Source organism: Myxocyprinus asiaticus, chromosome 10, assembly GCF_019703515.2.
Source record: "Myxocyprinus asiaticus isolate MX2 ecotype Aquarium Trade chromosome 10, UBuf_Myxa_2, whole genome shotgun sequence".
Lineage (NCBI taxonomy): Eukaryota > Metazoa > Chordata > Actinopteri > Cypriniformes > Catostomidae > Myxocyprinus > Myxocyprinus asiaticus.
The window spans coordinates 43,182,501-43,190,214 of NC_059353.1; positions in this window are offsets into that span (position 1 = coordinate 43,182,501).

Here is a 7,714-nt window from a genome sequence, read left to right on the forward strand (position 1 = left end):
CCCTCAGGAATGATCCTGCAAGTTAGCTTCAGGGATCCCCACATCCCATAGACCACCACCATGAGAGAGATTACATTACATTTCTTCATAGTGTCCATGTGTTTAATGATGCTTCTCTTAACCCAGAGCTCAGAGCATGTGAGCTGAGTGGAGATCACACAGGAATCTCAGATCCAGACAAGGGCCAACAGGAAGAGGAATTGCTTGCATGTCCAAATAAGGTCAGAAATGTGTCGATCTGGCTGTGCCCTGCCTGCTTTTGTTCTTAAGGATGGGGTTTCCCCCTCTTTAAATGCTTATTGCCAAATAAGTCAGCAATATTAGAACATTGAAACCACTGTGACTCCATCAAACCAAGCAAAACAGATGTTTTTCATCATAAGGTCTCAGTGACACCACTGGCCCATTTATAGGGGAAAGGTTGTGTTAGGCTTAAAAAAAAAAAAAAAAAAAAAAAAGCGCTTTCAATGAATCGGGTACAAAATAGAGCCAGAAAATTAAATTATCACAGGGTTGCAGATTTAGCATAAATAATAATGGCATTCAGTTGGGACTAACTAGTTTGGGACCAATGTTGGTTTGTAGTTATTGATAAATGTATATATCCCATTAAGGAAAAAAAAAAAAAAAAGAAAAAAAAATCATCAAATGCATTTTGTTGTTGTTGTTGTTGCTTACAATAGCTTTTGTTGAAGGTTGAATTTGACAAATGCAGCCATTCAGCACAATAATTTGTGTAATACTTGTTCAAATAGAATGAGATTTTTACTCCTCCCGCCATACGGAAAGGGTGCAAATGATGTTATTTCTTGGGTGTCACAATTTTAATGAATATTACATTTTTTTTTTTCATTTTTTTTTCAGGGAAAATCATGGAGTAACAGGGCTGTATGCAAATATTACACTTTTGGTCATTAAAATGAGTTAATAATGAAGAATACATTTTTGTATGATATATATGTACAGTATGTTGTATAATTCTAATTATTGGAAAAGTTCTGGAGTTTTGGGGGTGTTGGCAGTTTAAAGGAATAGTTCACCCAAAAATGAAAAAATTAGCATTCTTCGCCACTTACTGGACTGTTGTGCGAATATGATTTATTTATCCTTTATCCCTCCCTTTTTTTTCCTTCCTGCCCAGTAGGTGGCGATATGCAAGAAAAATGTGAATTGCCAAAAAAAATTTGCATATGCGCTTAAAAGTAATAGTAAATAGTAAAGTGTTGATTTATAGTAAAAAAATGTCTTTAATATTGATCTGTTCCTCACCCACACCTATCTTATCGCTTCTGAAGACATGGATTTAACCACTGGAGTCGTATGGATGAATTTTATGCTGCCTTTTTGTGCTTTTTGGAGCTTCAAAGTTTTGGATCCAGTTGACCTGCATTGTATGGATCTACAGAGCTGAGATATTCTTTTAAAAATCTTCATTTGTGAACTATCCCTTTAAAACTAGCTACTTATATACAATATACGTTGCCTTTAATGCTTAAAAAATTGTAACAAAAGTGGACACCATGGTGTGATGCTGTGACCTTATCATGACCCCACCTCGTTCAGTTTAGAGGAAGTATTCTTCTCACAGTCACCTGTACCTTGAAGTCATTTCAGGGACTACAGCGGTGTCCGGAGCCTGGGGTCTGTGTTTTAAATTAGTGCCGTCCGCTCTCAGGTGACTCATGCTGTACTTAACATAGAGTGAGCCACTCTTCCCAGAATAGCACAAGATTATAGAAATCATCACATGGAGATAAATAAACCCACAACCCACAGCTCAGCTTTAAGAGAAGCTGGCTATCCTGCCAATTACAGAGAACAGGTTTACCTCAGCCTTGTGCATGATCCATCAGCCATACCAGCTTTACATTTGCTTTCAGTCTCAATTATTTTATGACCACGTTTTTAAAGGCCCTGTGAAAGCAAAATTGGAGTTTTGTGGCTTTAGCAAAATTCTGTTAAATTTGAGGCCATTTATATGCTAGCATTCTAGTCCTAACAGTTGATCAAATTGACATTTAGCAGATATATACAGTGTCTCCAAAAAGTATTTAAAACTGCTCTCGTCAAGTGATTCCATGCATTCTTTAAAGCTCAACTGGAAACAATAAGGTTCAATTGGTTAACATTAGTTATTGCATTAGGTACCATGAACCAACAAGGAACAATATATATTTTTACAACATTTATTAATCTTTGTTAATGTTAGTTGATAATTGTTAGTTCATGTCAGATCATAGTGCATTAACTAATGTTAACATATACAACTTTTGCTTTTAAAAATGTATTATATGTTAAACTATATGTTAAAACAAACACTAACCAAGATTAATAAATGCTGTTAAAGTATTGTTCATTGTAAGTTCATGTTAACTAATGTTAACAAATAGAACCATACTGTAAAGTGTTACAGTTCAATTCAAAGTCACTCAGGCCATTTCCTGCTTAAAGACAGGAAAAATGCTGTATTGATGACAGTGTTTTGTGAATCTTCCTGTCACACTTTACGCCATGAATCCCTCGAGATCAACTGGTATGATTCATTGAGAGTGAATCATCAAGAAAAACGAGATGTGTCAGAGGAGCTTGGAGCTTGAAGGCAATTCAGTCGACACAATGGATCCATCATACCTCCCTACCCCCCCCCCCCCCGCAGAGCCCCAAATTATTTCAGGAGCAATTAAAAAGGAAGCTCATTTTCAGGCAGAACACATTAAAACTATCAGGGAAAATACAGTCTGATGTCTAGCAGAGACTTTTCACTTTGTATCTCAGCAGCCGTTTGAATCCAACAGCGCTGATGACTTTAAGAGAGGAGGACGTGTGTCAGGAATTCTGGAGCCTGGAGTTTCATCATTGCAGATTGCCAATCTTTATATGCTGAACACGGGTCCCTTAGCCACTCTTGCGATAAATGCCATCAGTGGCAGGCAGGCAGCAGAGGGTATGAGCCTTAAAACTAATGCAAATCACTAGAGAGAGAAAGCAAAGCAGAGCCTGTTTAGTAAACAACAGTATATTACAATGGAGAGAAGACCACATTCCCTAAGAACATTATGGTGTCACTGAATGAATGCACAAAAAGTAAAAACATTCTGAAGCATTGTTAGAAAGTATTTATATATATATATATATATATATATATATATATATATATATATATATATATATATATATATATATATTAACCCTTTAATGAATGGTTGTTTCGCCAAACAATATTACATACTCTGTCTTTAGAGACCCGGCACGTTTATTTATCATAAATGGAACTACAAAATTTGATAGTGTCAAATTTTCAAAACATTATTAAGACAATTATAAAATAAAAAATAGAATATTTTCTGATATACAGTGTTTTGATGCTTTATTTTTCATATATCAAAGAAATAATGCATCAAATATAGAACAGGTTTCATTACTTCCTTATGCAATTGGCTGTCAAACACATATTGAGCTAAACATAACACATAATCTACACATACAGTATGCTACACATTATCAACACGTAAGATACACATATGTTTTTTCTCAGGCACTTCTTGAATCTAAATAGATGCACAACTTACATTATTTCAGTAGTACACCCAAATGACAATAGCCAAATCATAATGTTCATGTGTTAAATTTCCTGTAGTTTACTTCCATGTTGATTCTTCATAAAATAGCAATGTTAAATGTAAATCAAGCCAATCACTGACACATGAGCTCTACCTTGAGGAAGAAATGACATATATCAAATGTATGTGTACATGCATATGGAATACTGATAATTCACCATTGTTGCACAGAACATCAACGTGTTATATTAGTCATTTGTATGAAAATATTAAATTATCATACAAATCTAGGGTCTTTAATGGCCCTATACAGTTTTGGTGACTAAGCAGTTATAAAAAAAAAAAAAATTGTTACACTATTTAGAAGAGAAAGGTTGAGGAATACTAAAGAGGAGTGGGCATAACTCAAAAAAATGGATGAGGTACAGGGGGTGGAATGACGTTCTGGGTCACAACAGAGCTGAGGTATATATTAAAGGGTTTAGGAGCAATATTTACCTTCTAGAATTGATTTTGAGGAGCGTTTTACCTTTATGAGAGTATTTTAAAATAGAAAAATCTGGGGCATTTTTGCCTTGAGTGCTGATTAATTTCTGACCCTGTTCTCAAGTGAACCTACTAATAATAAATAACCCTGGCCCTGGGTCACAAACCTGGGTCACCCTGGGTATTTAATGACCCTATACACTTTTGGTAATTATGCAGTTATAAAACTTTTTTTTGTGTATGCAATTTTGCTTACACTATTCAGAAGAGAAACGTTGAGGAATACTAGGCCCTGGGTCACGGACTCACTTCAGCCTTGCCTAAGTTTACTGTTATGACCTGATATCTTAGCTTTTTGCTTTTATTGCAATAGTTATGATTAATGACTACTGTATGGATTTTAGCCTTGTGTTATTGGTCATTGGTGATTCCCAGCAAAGAGAAAAAAATCCTCTCAAGACTGGATGTCCTCCTAGAGTCAACAACAAATATGACTAAATTTCGTTTTTTGTTTTGTTTATAGCTAGCTACCTCAATAATATCAGATGTGGTTGACTGGCACAGACATTTGAAGGTAACTCTATCACCCCCTTGAGTACTGCAGTTTGTTACCACCACAGTAACCCAAGAATGCACAAGAATGCACACACTATGTGCTGGTCGAGCATTTGCATCTGCGTTTAAATATACTACATTTAGAGTACTATATGATTCTGGCATAAGAAAATCACTAAAATGGTTGAATGCTTTGGTTGGGTGCATTATGAATAACTTAAAGCTGTTCCACTGATGTTGTTTGATGTTGTCTTAATTTACTCTGTGGATTATTGATGTCATTTAAAGTTAAACCAAAGGTTAGGATTGGGGTTATATGCCACGGCTTTAATCTTGACATGGTTAGGAGGGCAGGGCCCCCATAAACCTGCTCTACAACAGCTTTTTTTGGAGGGAGGGCTCTGTAATTCACCGTGACAGGGAAAAATGCTGTGTAATGTCCAGCCTCAAAGCACTCTCTGAGATATCTGATAAATCAGGCAGACACTCAACAGAAGCCAATGAGGTGAGATTTCACAGAATCTAGCATCTACGCATTCACATTCCAAGAGACTGTTCTCTCGTCAATCTCTTCTTCCATATTTAGTTTGGACGCACTTCAGGGGTGAGTCCTTGGGGAAGGGCCTGACAATTTGCTGTCTTTTTTGTTCAAGCGATCAGGGTTTGGATGGTTAGCATGTGCCATTTAACCCCTGCTGATAGAAGCTAACTACACCATATTTTTTTTTTTTACTGAAGTACTTAAGTCCAAAAAGGAGAGGAAGCTTGCACACAATGTGTAGAAACATTCTTACCACTTTTTGTTATTATTATTTTATTATTTTATTGAGAGGCCAAAAAATGCAAAAGTGTAAAAAGTGCTCAGTGCAAAGACAAAACATTTTCGATTTACATCGTTATCAGTGTCCCATTAACAATAGCACACCTGATTTATAAAGAGGGAGTATTTAGTGTATTTCTCCTAATAGAATAGACTTGCTAAATGTTATAGACATATATTGACTCTTTATATGGTATACTGACATTCACATAGATTACAAAAGTAACAAAGAAAAGTCACAGTAATTTATTATTACTGGATGAGGATTTTTTTAAATGCTTTAACAGATAATACTGAGGCAGATTTCATTCACAGGTATGAATCCTTGCAATTTTCAGTTTTTATTAAAAATAACTATCCAGTGTAAAATGTCTCCAAATGGATATAAAGTGTTCTTAGATTTAAATGCGTATGAATGGAGGATTCGGTTTTGAAGCGTCAAGCGCCCCCTGCAGGAATAAAACACCCAAGACAGTCAGTGGCTGACAACGTGCAATTTCAAGTCTGTAGGTCTGTAACCCACACAAAACATTCGTATGAACTTAGAAAACATGAAATAGGCTATATCACATGAGTCATATGTGGAGTCAGTGAAGATATTAAAGGCGTCCATAGAAATGATCAGTTGTTTTTCATGGTGAAGAAAGCAGATAGGCATTTCAGATGAGCAGGTAAGAACTGCAATTTTTGGCCTCTCAATAAAAACAAAAACAAAAAAAAACAAAAAAAAAAATTTACGAATTTTTCTACTCATTGTGTGCGAGCTTCCTCTCTTTTTTGGACTTAAGTATAATTTTTGGACTTAAGCACCAAAGCTACTTGAAAATATAAGTCTTTTCAGTATTTGGCTTGGATGCTGTTGGTTTACTACTGTTTTTTTTACTAAAGTAAATATAGTTGAACTATGGTATTTGTAGTAAAGCCATAATAAACAAATTTTACCACGATTTTACTACAGTAACTATAGTTCAGACTATGGTATTCTTAGTAAAACCATATCCACAAAATTGACCATGGTTTTATTACAGTAACCATTTTTAATGATGATATTTGTTATTAAAGCTGTAGTAAAAATGCAGGAAAACCAAAACTACAAAAATCGTAATCATTCTGCCAAAATAGCAAGGTTTGTTTTATTGTAGTAACACCATGGTTAATTTGTGGTGTTTGTACCATGGTTTTTAAAACAATGATTCTTACCGCATAAATGGTTACTGCAGTTTTACTATAGTGAAACCATGATTCATTTTCATAAGGGCATGTGTTTCTGGTTTTAAAACCCATGGAACTTGTATCACAAATATACGTGGTGTTACTATAGTAAAATTGTAGTATCCATGTTTTTTTACAGAATGATTAGAGTATGATTATTATTAGCATCGTTTTGGTTTTCCTGTATTATTATTATATTTTTATTATGAATATCATGGTTAAAATATGGTTACTGTAGTAAAACCACTGTAAATTTTGTGGTTACAGCTTTACTACAAATGCCATAACAACAAAATTTGCCATGGTTAAAGGGATAGTTTACCCAGAAATGAAAATTCTCTCATCATTTACTCATCCTCTTGTCATCCCAGATGTGTATGACTTTCTATCTTCTGCTGAACACAAAGAATTTTAGAAGAAGATTTCATCTCTTTAGGTCCATACAATGCAAGCGAATGGCGAACAGACCTTTTAATTAAAAAAATCACATAAAGGCAGCCTAAAAGTAATCCATATGAGTGGTTAAATCTATGTCTTCAGAAGTGATATAATATGTGTGGGAGAGAAACAGATCAATATGTAAGTCCTTTTGTACCATAAATCTCCACTTTCACATTCTGAAAGTGAAAGTAGAGATATATAGAAAAAAAGATTGAAATATTGATCTGTTTCTCACCCAAAGTGATTGCATCGCTTCACCACTGGAGTCGTATGGATTACTTTTATGCTGCCTTTATGTGCTTTTATGGCATCTATGTTCTAGTCACCATTCGCTTGCATTGAAAGGACATACAGAGCTGAGATATTCTTTTAAAAATCTTTGTTTGTGTTCAGCAGAAGAAAGTAAGTCATACAAATCTGGGATGGCATGAAAGTGAGTAAATGATGAGAGAATTTTCATTTTTGAGCATGTTAAGAAGCTTGGGGTTGCACACAAAATTGTGCATTGCCATACATTTCAACTGCCACTGAGATGTACAGTGTGGGAATGCTAACCAAAAGCATTCTCCAGGTGTTATACACCTTGCTGCTTTGTTGTTCAAGGTTAGTAGCTTAGAACTTTTCTTAAGAACTTTTCTAA